This window comes from Triticum aestivum, chromosome 4A (assembly GCF_018294505.1).
Source record: "Triticum aestivum cultivar Chinese Spring chromosome 4A, IWGSC CS RefSeq v2.1, whole genome shotgun sequence".
Taxonomy (NCBI): Eukaryota; Viridiplantae; Streptophyta; class Magnoliopsida; order Poales; family Poaceae; genus Triticum; species Triticum aestivum.
Genome location: NC_057803.1, coordinates 357,934,250 through 357,947,114, shown reverse-complemented (window position 1 = coordinate 357,947,114; position 12,865 = coordinate 357,934,250). Strand labels below are relative to the sequence as shown.

General features: G+C 46.3%; 1 protein-coding gene across 4 annotated transcripts in view; it reads right to left on the bottom strand.

Annotated features, from left to right (window-relative positions):
• Positions 1 to 8,869, bottom strand: part of LOC123086099 (1-phosphatidylinositol-3-phosphate 5-kinase FAB1B) — a 41,343-nt gene extending 32,474 nt beyond the window's left edge. For 2 of the 4 annotated variants that reach the window (XM_044507803.1, XM_044507805.1), the window contains exon 1: positions 8,426 to 8,867. The gene's annotated coding sequence lies outside the window, so the exon portion shown is untranslated. Of the gene's footprint in view, positions 1 to 8,425 lie in introns of all 4 variants that reach the window. The other 2 variants (XR_006440437.1, XM_044507804.1) reach the window with 2 other exon arrangements.
• Positions 8,870 to 12,865: the final 3,996 nt, after the last annotated feature.

Sequence of the window (12,865 nt, the reverse complement as noted above, 5' to 3'; positions counted from 1 at the left end):
CTCATCTAAGATCTTGGAGTAGATCTTGTGCCCTAGGAGTTCTGGATTGAACTCTTGCTGCCCTATCGGCCTACATTCATCTCTAGAGCGATATCTAACACAGCACGTTGAAGCTGTTCCTTCAACACTTGTGCTGTACACATTGTAGCAGCAAGGTGGAGTTGCTCCTCCACAACCTTTGTGCTGCTTCAGATGGCATTAGAGCCTCGTTGACCCATACTAGTTCTTGCTGTCCTCTTCGAGAGCAAGCTGCAGCAAGCAATGGAGCAATTGGAGAAGAGGATGGGTGCTGCAGAACAACAAATCAAAGAGCTGCGTGAAGATCTTAATCGGAGATTTGACCAGCTGGTTGAGATGATAAGAAAGGGTGTTCCCCCTGCTACCAATGAAGGAGATTCATCTAAAGAAGAAGATGTTCATCAAAGAAGAAGGAGAGGTAATCTTGGAGCAAGACCGCCACAACAACGTGTTGTTCAACGTGCTTCAAGAAGGCCAATTTATGTTGAAACCTCTGAAGGTGAAGAATATGATGAAGCCCTTGAAGAAGCTGATCACTATGCATATCGGAGAGTACCCAGCCCTACATATGCAAGGGATACATACATGGTGAAAGCTGAGATCCCAACTTTCAATGGAAATGTTGATATTGAAGGGTGCCTAGATTGGTTATATGAAGTGGAGACTTTCTTTGAGGTCATGGAGGTTTCAGAAGATCGTAGAGTCCCTTTGGTCGCATACAAGCTGAAAGGAGGAGCCGGTGCCTGGTGGCATCGCGTTCAAGAATAGCGCAGGCTGAGAGGAGAACCTTGTGTGAGAACTTGGCGGCAAATGAAAAGTCTCTTGAAAGGGAGATTTTTGCCCGCTGATTATGACCAGATCCTATTTATCCAATTTCAAAATTGTGCTCAAGGAAATAGGACTGTTTCAGATTATACGGAGGAGTTTCTAAGGCTACAAGTGAGGTGCAACCTTGCTGAAACTGAAGATCAACAAGTTGCAAGGTACATCAATGGTCTCAATGATGCTATTCAAGATCAATTGATGCTGCAACAAATCTGGTCCGTTGATCAAGCACAAGCTCTAGCCTTAAAGGCCGAGAGGTTTGTGAGGACAATAAAGGCAACTAAGGCTCCATATCCTCCATATCCTCATACCAAAGGCTTGTCTAGGAGTCGGCCTAATAGAGTGGAAGAAAAGACCGCTCCACCAAAGGCAAAACGACCCATCCAGAAGCAAACTAGAGGCAAGGGTAAGTCCAATGAAGGCCCGAAATGTTTTAAATGTGGCGAAGAGGGACACATATCCAGCAGTTGCCCACTAAGGAAATTTGTTAACACAACTACCCATGATGGTGAAGGCGATGAGGAAGAATACGAATATGAAGATGTAGAGGGACAAGAGGTTTGTCAAGAAGGTGAAGAGGTGGTATGTGTGATTCAGCGTCTCCTATGTTCCACACCACAACCTGACGACACACAACGGAAGAAAATATTTGAGAGCAAATGCATAGTGAATGGCAAGGTATGCAAGTTAGTGATTGATAGTTGCAGCTGCGAGAATCTTATCTCCCAGAAGTTGGTGAGCCATTTAAAGCTTGATACTCATGATCATCCAAACCCCTACACTATTGGGTGGATCAAGAAAGGATTGAATATGAGGATCACCAAACAATGCAACCTTCCACTTTCCTTGGGCAAGCATTATCGCTCAAATGTGTTGTGTGACGTAGTTGATATGGACGCTAGCCATGTTCTTCTTGGGAGACCTTGGCAACTTGATGTGGATACTACACACAAGGGCAAGGAAAACTCTTAACTCTTTCACTTGGAACAAGAGAAAGATCATTATCTTACCAAACAAAACCGAAGGTAATACCTCTAAGGAGGAAGGGAAAACTATGTTAACTATCTCCCATACCTCTCATGAGTTTATGGAAGGCTTGAAGGAGGCAGATTTGTGTGTTGCACTTGTTGTACAACGAGAAGAGCACCCGACTGTTGAAATTCCAGCAAAGGTACGTGGTTTATTGGCAGAATTTTAGAACATACTTGGAGAGCCACAAGGCTTGCCACCGATGAGAGGAATTCAACATAGAATTGACTTAATTCCGGGAGCAAGTCTTCCTAATCTTCCAGACTATCGAATGAGCCCAAAGGAGCATGATATATTGAAGGAGAAAGTGGAGGAATTGCTGCAAAAGGGGCACATTCGAGAAAGTATTAGCCCATGTGCTGTACCAGCCCTACTCGCGCCAAAGAAAGATGGATCTTGGTGCATGTGTACGGACGGTAGAGCCATTAACAAGATCACCGCAAGGTATAGATTCCCGATTCCCCGTCTGGATGATATGTTGGATCAGCTTAGTGGAGCAAGAGTGTTCACAAAGCTAGATTTAAGAAGCGAAACAAACAAACAAACAACAACAAAGCCTTTAGTCCCAAACAAGTTGGGGTAGGCTAGAGGTGAAACCCATAAGATCTCGCAACCAACTCATGGCTCTGGCACATGGATAGCAAGCTTCCACGCACCCCTGTCCATAGCTAGCTCTTTGTCGATACTCCAATCCTTCAGGTCTCTCTTAACGGACTCCTCCCATGTCAAAATCGGTCGACCCCGCCCTCTCTTGACATTCTCCGCACGCTTTAGCCGTCCGCTATGCACTGGAGCTTCTGGAGGCCTGCGCTGAATATGCCCAAACCATCTCAAACGATGTTGGACAAGCTTCTCCTCAATTGGTGCTACCCCAACTCTATCTCGTATATCATCATTCCGGACTCGATCCTTCCTCGTGTGGCCACACATCCATCTCAACATACGCATCTCCGCCACACCTAACTGTTGAACATGTCGCCTTTTAGTCGGCCAACACTCCGCGCCATACAACATTGCGGGTCGAACCGCCGTCCTGTAGAACTTGCATTTTAGCTTTTGTGGCACTCTCTTGTCACAGAGAATGCCAGAAGCTTGGCGCCACTTCATCCATCCGGCTTTGATTCGATGGTTCACATCTTCATCAATACCCCCATCCTCCTGCAACATTGACCCCAAATACCGAAAGGTGTCCTTCCGAGGTACCACCTGGCCATCAAGGCTAACCTCCTCCTCCTCACAGCTAGTAGTACTGAAACCGCACATCATGTACTCGGTTTTAGTTCTACTAAGCCTAAACCCTTTCGATTCCAAGGTTTGTCTCCATAACTCTAACTTCCTATTTACCCCCGTCCGACTATCGTCAACTAGCACCACATCATCCGCAAAGAGCATACACCATGGGATATCTCCTTGTATACCCCTTGTGACCTCATCCATCACCAATGCAAAAAGATAAGGGCTCAAAGCTGACCCCTGATGCAGTCCTATCTTAATCGGGAAGTCATCGGTGTCGACATCACTTGTTCGAACACTTGTCACAACATTATTGTACATGTCCTTGATGAGGGTAATGTACTTTGCTGGGACTTTGTGTTTCTCCAAGGCCCACCACATGACATTCCGCGGTATCTTATCATAGGCCTTCTCCAAGTCAATGAACACCATATGCAAGTCCTTCTTATGCTCCCTATATCTCTCCATAAGTTGTCGTACCAAGAAAATGGCTTCCATGGTCGACCTCCCAGGCATGAAACCAAACTGATTTTTGGTCACGCTTGTCATTCTTCTTAAGCGGTGCTCAATGACTCTCTCCCATAGCTTCATTGTATGGCTCATCAGCTTAATTCCACGGTAATTAGTACAACTCTGAACATCTCCCTTGTTCTTGAAGATTGGTACTAATATACTCCGTCTCCATTCTTCTGGCATCTTGTTTGCCCGAAAAATGAGGTTGAAAAGCTTGGTTAGCCATACTATCGCTATGTCCCCGAGACCTTTCCACACCTCAATGGGGATACAATCAGGACCCATCGCCTTGCCTCCTTTCATCCTTTTTAAAGCCTCCTTCACCTCAGACTCCTGGATGCGCCGCACAAAACGCATGCTGGTCTCATCAAAGGAGTCATTCAGTTCAATGGTAGAACTCTCATTCTCCCCATTGAACAGCTTGTCGAAGTACTCCCGCCATCTATGCTTAATCTCTTCGTCCTTCACCAAGAGTTGGCCTGCTCCGTCCTTGATGCATTTGACTTGGCCAATATCCCTCGTCTTCCTCTCCCGGATCTTAGCCATCTTATAGATGTCCCTTTCACCTTCCTTCGTGCCTAACCGTTGGTAGAGGTCCTCATATGCCCGACCCCTTGCTTCACCAACAGCTCGCTTTGCGGCCTTCTTCGCCATCTTGTACTTCTCTATGTTGTCTACACTCCTATCCAGGTATAGGCGTCTGAAGCAATCTTTCTTCTCTTTAAGCGCCTTCTGGACATCATCATTCCACCACCAGGTATCCTTATCTTCGCTTCTCCTTCCCCTGGACACTCCAAACTCCTCCGAGGCCACCTTACGAATGCAAGTCGCCATCTTCATCCACACATTGTCCGCATCCCCTCCTTCCTCCCAAGGGCCCTCCTTAATGACCCTCTCCTTGAACGCCTGAGCTACCTCCCCCCTTGAGCTTCCATCACTCCGTTCTAGCGACGTTGGCACGCTTATCCCGCTTGACACGAATCCGAAAGCGTAAGTCAACAACCAACTTATGCTGAGGTACAACACTCTCTCCAGGTATCACCTTACAGTCTAGGCACACACGCCTGTCTTCTCTTCTCGAGAGGATGAAATCAATCTGGCTAGAGTGTTGGCCACTACTAAAAGTCACCAGATGTGATTCTCTCTTTCTAAAGAGGGTGTTAGCTACAATCATGTCATAGGCTAGAGCAAAGCGTAAGACATCTTCTCCTTGATTCCTGATGCCATAGCCAAAGTCCCCATGTGCCCCTTCAAAACCTGTGTTAGATGTAACCACGTGGCCATTGAGGTCTCCTCCTATGAAGAGCTTCTCGCCGATCGGTACACTCCTAACCATGTCTTCCAGGCCTTCCCAGAACTCCCTCTTGGTGTTCTCATTGTGGCCTACTTGCGGGGCATACACGCTGATAACATTGAGAACTAAGTACCCAACTACCAGCTTGACCAGGATAATCCGATCCCCACGTCTCTTGACGTCTACCACTCCATACTTGAGGCTCTTGTTGATCAAGATGCCTACGCCATTTCTGTTTGCAGCCGTCCCCGTGTACCACAGCTTGAAGCCGGTATCCTCCACCTCCTTCGCCTTCTGTCCTCTCCATTTGGTTTCTTGGACGCAAAGGATATCAACACCTCTCCTCACTGCTGCATCAACTAGCTCCCGAAGCTTCCCTGTCAGAGACCCTACGTTCCAGCTACCTAAGCGAATCCTCCTAGGCTCGGCTAGCTTCCTTACCCTTCGCACTCGTCGAGTCAAATGCGAAGACCCTTGCTCATTTTCCACTACATCCGGGCGCCGATGTAGCGCGCCACTAAGGATGCGACGACCCGATCCTCGCTCACTTGCCACCGTATCCGGATCAAGATACGGCGCGCCACTTGGGGGGTGACGGCCCGGCCCTTGCCCATTTTCCACCACACCCGGGTTCCGATGTGGCGCGTCGCTGAGAGGGTTACGCCCCAACGAAAATCTTTTGGGTTTCATCTCCATAAGAGTGGCTGAGTTTTTACGTTGGCTCGCCAAGCCTATCACAACCCTCCTCCTTTACCCGGGCTTGGGACCGGCTATGTTGAGACAACATAGGCGGAGTTCTAGATTTAAGAAGCGGATATCATCAAATCCGTATCAGACCCAGGAATGGAAAACCGCCTTCAAGACAAAGGAAGGGTTGTTTGAATGGCTAGTCATGCCATTTGGACTCTCAAATGCACCAAGTACCTTTATGTGCTTAATGAATCAAGTCCTTCGACCCTTCTTGTCCCACTTTGTTGTGGTCTATTTCGATGACATCTTGATCTACAGCAAGGATGAGGATGAACACTTTGATCACATTCGGAAGGTGCTAGAAGTACTAAGGGAAAATGAGCTCTACGTCAACTTGAAGAAATGTGTTTTCCTGCAAACACAACTTCTTTTCCTAGGATTCGTCATAACATGTGACGGTATTCGTGTTGATGATTCTAAGGTTGAAGCAATCCGAGAATGGCCAACTCCGAAGACCATTTCTGAGGTAAGAGAAATGCTCTATGACGATAACTCGAGGGCGAGTTCCAAACAACCAGGGGAGAATGATGAGGAACAATAGATGAGAGAAAAAGATGAAAAACACATGCCAAATCTGTTTGGCTACTTCTAGAGTTCTAGATGCTTCCACTCCAGTGTAGTATTTCTTTCCTTTTCTACCCTGCCTACTGTCTTCTAGAGTCTTCTAGTTGTGAGTAGCTATGAGTAGAATGGTGGAACTTAAATAATGTTTTCTAGAGTATTCTAGCTATAAGTAGAAGTATGTGAAGGCTTCCCAAAGCCCTATAAATAGAGGTCCTCACCTCTACTTTGTACCCAGACTATGCACCCACTACCTATAATAGAACTGGTTGTTCTTATCTAAGATCTTGGAGTAGATCTTGTGCCCTAGGAGTTCTGGATTGAACTTTTGCTGCCCTATTGGCCTACATTCGTCTCTAGAGCGATATCTAACACAGCACGTTGAAGCTGTTCCTTCAGCACTTGTGTTGTACACATTGTAGCAGCATGGTGGAGTTACTCCTCCACAACCTTTGTGCTGCTTCAGTGTAGCGCCAACACTTATTCTAGACACTTTATCTAAGCCTATTTTCTATTAAATTAATAAAATGAATCCAGGCTTGCCCTAAGAAAGATCTTGCAGGGAGAACTATCTAAGAGCATTTACAGCCAAACCTAGCAAAATCCGCCCCCCAAACGTCCACGGATGCGCCCGGGCGCGTCCGCGGACAATGACCGGTCAGCACTCATTTTTGGTCCATTGCAACCACATACCTCAAACTTCACTCCTCAAATGCATACTACATCAAGCAACACACAAAAGCTACGTAAATACATGCTACAAAGATAAGCCTAGCCCACTCATCGTCGGAGATGTACACGACGTCCATGCCAGCAGTGCCGAACGAACCTGCCACCTAGCGGATCGCCGCCTCCCGCGGCGGCTCTGGCTCCTTGTCAGACTCCATGTCCACGAAGATTGCGTCCACCTCCGCCCATTGGTCGCGTATGTAGCGGCGGTTTGCCTCCACCTCCGCCTCCGAGCGGATGGAGTCTAGGATGACCTCAAACTCGCTTGGTCATGCCGAATCCGGCTTGGGCAACCGAAAGCGCCAGCTCTGCCTCTTCCTCCTCCATCATCGCATCCAACGCCAACGCCTGCTCCTCCTCCTCCTCCTCCTCCTCCTCCTCCTCCTCCTCATGCTTCAGAGAGTCCAAAGGCAGGCCGGCTGCAAACCGAGCAGCGCGTCGTGCCTGTATCTACGAAGGCGCTCTAGAATGAGCAAAGCGTAGGTGGTTATCCACTGTCGGGCCAAAGCTACGGATGGCGAGCTGCGAGCGGATGGGTGTGTGGCGACACGGAGGGGAGGGAAATGGGATGCGGCTAGGGTTGGGGGTCGCTGTCCGGCTTAAATAGCCGGACTTGAGCCATCGGGCGGCGCGCTGGGGCCGCGCCACGCGGCGCCATAAATGTGTCCTCACCGCCCTCATCGAAAATCGAAGGAGATGCCCGTCGGACCGATGGGTTTTGGGGTGTTTCCGCATGGGTCCCTGCAGTCAGTCCGACGAATCAAACGCGCCCGGCCGCACTCGGGCCTCCCCATATCCGCCCAGATATGGGCTGGATATGAGGAGTGTTGGTCAGCCCAGCCATATGGGGCAGGTATGGGGTTTTTGGACCAATCAGTGACCGGGCCGTCCGCCCGGGCGTAAAGAAGGGGTTGGGGGAGTCCGGCTGTAGATGCTCTAACAGAAATGTTCTATTAAAACTAAATTATAATGTGTGCCTTGTCCACAATATAGTACGGACACCCACCACCAAAAAATGATTGCATTTGTAATGCAAAAAGATTTTTTTCACAATGGACAAAATAGCAGGAGCATGACAAACTAAAACTGCTGTAAGTTATCGTATGGTTAACATGGTATTTTACCTCCAGTTTTATAATTCATTACTAAGTTGTCTAAAGATACATGCGCTAGTCCACGGGCATACAAGGAATCAATAATACATACAGAGCACAACAGTATAAGCACCTAGAAAGAATCCACAGGTTTCAGTATACAGTATCTAATCTAATTTGTTCAGATATGGCACTAACAATCTAGGGCATCATGCCTCGCTGCACTTAGGCTGTGTTTGGCATTGCGGTACATTAGCCTAATCCTGTTTCCCCACCGGCTTTTGCCTATTTTAGAGCAACCACAAGTTCAGCCTTAATTTAACCCAAAAAATTATGCAAGTGAGATACTGAATCAATAATATTGCCGGGGGGGCTATACCTCATCAAGACTACAAAACTGATCAGAACTAGCACCACCAGGGCCGTGGCAAAAATTGCATCGGAATCCGCAGAAGGGCCTCCAAGAGAATCAAGATCAATCAGGTGCCGCCTACGAGAAAACAAAGTACGATATCACCACAATATGTCGCGACCCGCGCCCATGTTGCGTTGAGGCGGCGGGGCCGGGGCGGCAGCGCTGCTCGCGCCGGGCATTGGCGCCGGCGACGCCGGGGCCACACGGCACGAGACGGCGCACCGCGCGATGCAAACGGGAACCCGTTTAGCTGCGGTGCCGTGTAAAGGGCGGTGCCAGAATCCGATCGGGATGGGGCCAGAAGATCGATCTTTTGGTTGAATCCGCGGAGGAGAGGAAGAGAGACGAACGGGAAGAGAGAGAGAAGGTGGGGAGAGAGTTAATTTCTATTTCTATATTTTCTGTAATATTTCTTCAATTTTGTGGTTTTGTTTTTCGCATGTGGGGCGTGAGAGAGAGAGGGGGGAGGTGGGGCGAAGATGGGGCATGTGGGGCTCCTTGCGAGTTGCGAATCTGTAGCGCTGGCTTTCCTTCCCGGGCACCCCTATTTCTCGCTTCTGGCGGAGCCCAGACGGGCCGGCCCAGCCGCGCGGGAGCCACGGCCTGTTTTTTTTTCGGTTTTCTGTTCTCGTTTTTTGATTTATTTTTGTACTTTTATTTATACTTCAAATATTATATATATATATATATATATTAAAAAACTCTTCAAAAGACATTTGAAATAATTGTTGAACAAATATTTAAAAAATGTTGAATAAGTATTGAAAAATGTTGAACGAGTATTTAAGAAATGTTGAACAACTATTTGGAAAATGTTGAATAAGTATTAAAAATATTTAATAAGTATTTGAAAATGTTGAATGAGTATTTAAAAATGTTGAACAAGTATTTAAAAATTGTTGAAAAACAATTTGAAAAATGTTGAATAAGTATTAAAATGTTGAACGAGTATTTGAAGAAAATGTTGGATAAGTATTAAAATAATTTGAACGAGTATTCGAAAATGGTGAATCTCTACTCTTATAAAAAACAGAGTTGGTGATGATGGTGTGCCTGTCATCTTGCAATATAGGCCGTCCGATTTATATCTGATGGATAGAAAGGAAACTATGGCAATTTTACAAAAAGATACCCACACCTCTCTATATTTGCAAATAAGGTCTTTTCTTGTTCATCCTTTTCTCTCACAAGATAAACTACTCATATAAATGCACCTTGATGTTCCGTGCAACGCATGGGTATCTTGCTAGTAAGTATTAATAATGTTGATGCTAGCCATCTAGCTACTAGCTATGGACTCTTAGGTCCGTGGTAAACTACTCACGCATCATCTGAAGGGCGGCAAGGTTGGTGTAGAGGCCCTCCGTGATCGAATCCCCCTCCGACGGAGTGCCAAAAAAGGCTCCAAGACAGGATCGCACGAGAACAGAAGCTTGTGGCAGCAGAAAAGTATTTTTTTGTGTGCCCTTTGATGTAAGGGGTGTTGGGGAACGTAGCATGCAATTCAAAAAAAATCCTACGATCGCCCAAGATCTATCTAGGAGATGCATAGAAACGAGGGGGAGAGTGTGTCCACATACCCTCATAGACCGAAAGCAGAAGTGTTAGGTTAACGCCATTGATGTAGTCGAACGTCTTCGCGATCCAACCGATCAAGTACCGAATGTACGGCACCTCCGAGTTCAGCACACGTTCAGCTCGATGACGCCCCTCGAACTCTTGATCCAGCAAAGCGTCGAGGGAGAGTTTCGTCAGCACGACGGCGTGATAACGGTGATGGTGATGTGATCTGCGCAGGGCTTCGCCTAAGCACTACGATAATATGACCGGAGGAGTAAACTGTGGAGGGAGGCACCGCACACGGCTAAGAAACAACTATTGTGCTTTGGGGTGCCCCTCTGACCCTGTATATAAAGGAGGAGAGGGAGGAAGCCGGCCACAGGGGGCGCCCCATGGGGGTGGGAAACCGACTAGGACTCCTAGTCCTAGTCCCCCCCTTCCTTCCTTTCGTAGGGGGGAAAGGGAAGGAGAGGGAGAGGGGGAGGAAAAGGGGGGGGCGCGCCCCCTCCCCTTGTCCAATTCGGACAGCCCATGGGGGGTGCGCCACCCCTGTGGGCTCCCCTCTCTCTCCCTTATGGCCCATGTAGGCCCATTACTTCCTCCGGGGGTTCCGGTAACCTCCTGGTACTCCGAAAAACACCTGAAACATTCCGAAACCATTCCGGTGTCCTAATACCATCGTCCAATATATCAATCTTTACCTCTCGACCATTTTGAGACTCCTCGTCATGTCCGTGATCTCATCCGGGACTCCGGACAATCTCTGGTCACCAAAACACATAACTCATAATGCAAATCGTCATCGAACGTTAAGCGTGCGAACCCTACGGGTTCGAGGACTATGTAGACATGACCGAGACACATCTCCGGTCAATAACCAACAACAGAACCTGGATGCTCGTATTGGTTCCTACATATTCTACGAAGATCTTTATCGGTCAAACCGTTATGACAACATACGTTATTCCCTTTGTCATCGGTATGTTACTTGCCCGAGATTCGATCCTCGGTATCTTCATACCTAGTTCAATCTCATTAACGGCAAGTCTCTTTACCCGTTCCGTAATGCATCATCCCGCAACTAACTCATTAGTCACATTACTTGCAAGGCTTATCATGATGTGCATTACCGAGAGGGCCCAAAGATACCTCTCCGGTACTCAGAGTGACAAAACATACTCTCGATCTATGCCAACCCACCAAACACCTTCGAAGGCACTTTTAGAGCGTCTTTATAATCACCCAGTTATATTGTGACGTTTGACAGCACACAAGGTGTTCCTCCGGTATTCGGGAGTTGCATAATCTCATAGTCAAAAGAATATGTATAAGTCATGAAGAAAGCAATAACAATAAAACTTATCGATCATTATGCTAAGCTAATGGATGGGTCTTGTCCATCACATCATTCTCCTAATGATGTGATCCCGTTCATCAAATGACAACACATGTCTATGGTCAGGAAAGTTAACCATCTTTGATCGACGAGCTCGTCAAGTAGAGGCATACCAGGGACACTCTGTTTTGTCTATGTATTCACACATGTATCAAGTTTCCGGTTAATACAATTCTAGCATGAATAATAAACATTTATCAAGATATAAGGAAATATAAATAACAACTTTATTATTGCCTCTAGGGCATATTTCCTTCAAGGGGAATATTTGAGAATTTATAGTGGTGGAGTTAGGGTTGGAAGGTCTCCGAGGGGCCCACAAGCCATGGGGCGTGCCCCCCTCGGAGTGCGCCCCTAGGTCATGTGGCCTACTCATAGGTCTTTTGGCCTCCTCCCAAAGCTTCCTAGGTTTCTTCTGGTTCAAGAAAAATCATCGTAGAGTTTTATTCCATTTGGATTTCGTTTGATATTGATTTTCTCTAAAAGCCAAAAACGAGAAGAAAAAAACAGCAACTGGCACTGGGCACTAGGTTAATAAGTTAGACCCAAAAATAATATAAAATAGCATATTAATGCATATAAAACATCCAAAATAGATAATATAATATCATGGAACAATCAAAAATTATAGATACGTTGGAGACGTATCAAGCATCCCCAAGCTTAATTCCTGCTCGTCCTCGAGTAGGTAAATGATAAAAACATATATATTTTTTTGATGTGGAATGCTACCTAAAATATTTATCAATGCAATTCTTCTTATTGTGGCATGAATATTCAGATCCGTAAGATTCAAAACAAAAGTTTAATATTGACATAAAAACAATAATACTTGAAGCATACTAATAAAGCAATCATGTCTTCTCGAAATATCATGGCTAAAGAAAGTTATCCCTACAAAATCATAAAGTCTTGTCATGCTCTATCTTCATCACACAAAGTATTTATCATGCACAACCCCGGTGTTAGCTAAGCAATCGTTTCATACTTTTGGTGTTCTCAAACTTTTTCAACTCTCACGCAATACATGAGCGTGAGCCATGGATATAGCACTATAGGTGGAACAAAATATGGTGGAGGGTGTGAGGAGAAGACAAAAAAGAGAAAGTCTCACATCAACTAGGCAAATTAATGGGCTATGGAGATGCCCATCAGTTGATATCGACGCAAGTGAGTAGGGATTGCCATGCAATGGATGCATTAGAGTTATAAGTGTATGAAAGTTCAAAAGAAAACTAAGTGGTGTGCATCCAACTTGCCTGCTCACGAAGACCTAGGGCAATTTGAGGAAGCCCATCATTGGAATATACAAGCCAAGTTCTATAATGAAAAATTCTCACTAGTATATGAAAGTGATAACATAGGAGACTCTCTATCATGAAGAACATGGTGCTATTTTTTAAGCACAAGTGTGGAAAAGGATAGTAACATTATCCCTTCTCTCTTTT